At 50.8% G+C, this 660-nt stretch overlaps 1 non-coding gene across 1 annotated transcript; it reads right to left on the bottom strand.

Moving 5' to 3' along the window:
• Positions 1 to 115: 115 nt before the first annotated feature.
• On the bottom strand, positions 116 to 234 carry LOC124891986. Its single transcript, XR_007050009.1, has one exon. It is a non-coding gene; the product is annotated as a 5S ribosomal RNA (ribosomal RNA).
• Positions 235 to 660: the final 426 nt, after the last annotated feature.

Raw genomic sequence — 660 nt, 5'->3', positions numbered from 1 at the left:
CGCACGCGGGCCTCCGCGCCCCGCCTCCTTTCTTGTTTCCGCCAAGAGGAAAAACAAAAAGATTCGTCGATCTAGCCGGCAAAATTAAACTGAATTTTAAAGGATAAAAAAGGAAGGGATGCAACACGGGGACTTCCCAGGGGGTGACCCATCCTTGTACTACTCTCGCACATGCACGCTTAACTTCGGAGTTCTGATGGGATCCTGTGCGTTAGTGCTGGTATGATCGCATCTGCCATTCCCAGCACTCCAAATTCTATTATGCCTCTTTCTCCTGCGCCGCCATACACACACCGCACGCGCGCCCCTGTGCCTTGCCCCCTTTCTCGTTTTCGCCAAGAGGAAAAACAAAAAGATTCGTCGATCGAACGGGCAAAATTAAACCGAATTTTAAAAGAAAAAAAAAGGAAGGGATGCAACACTACTCTCGCCCAAGCACGCTAACTTCGGAGGTCTGATGGGATCCGGTGCGTTAGTTCTGGTATGATCGCATCCGACATTCCCAGCACTCCAAATTCTATTATGCATCTTTTTCCTCCGCCGCCCGGCACACCCCGCACGCGTACCCCTGCGCCTTGCCCCCGTTCTCGTTTCCGCCAAGAGGAAAAACAAAAAGAGTCGCCGATCGAACCGGCAAAAATAAACCGAATTTTAAAGGAA

The sequence above is a fragment of the Capsicum annuum genome, unplaced genomic scaffold, assembly GCF_002878395.1.
Source record: "Capsicum annuum cultivar UCD-10X-F1 unplaced genomic scaffold, UCD10Xv1.1 ctg42806, whole genome shotgun sequence".
Taxonomy (NCBI): domain Eukaryota; kingdom Viridiplantae; phylum Streptophyta; class Magnoliopsida; order Solanales; family Solanaceae; genus Capsicum; species Capsicum annuum.
The sequence above is the reverse complement of the archived record's forward strand: the minus strand, read 5'-3'. Positions and strand labels throughout refer to the sequence as shown.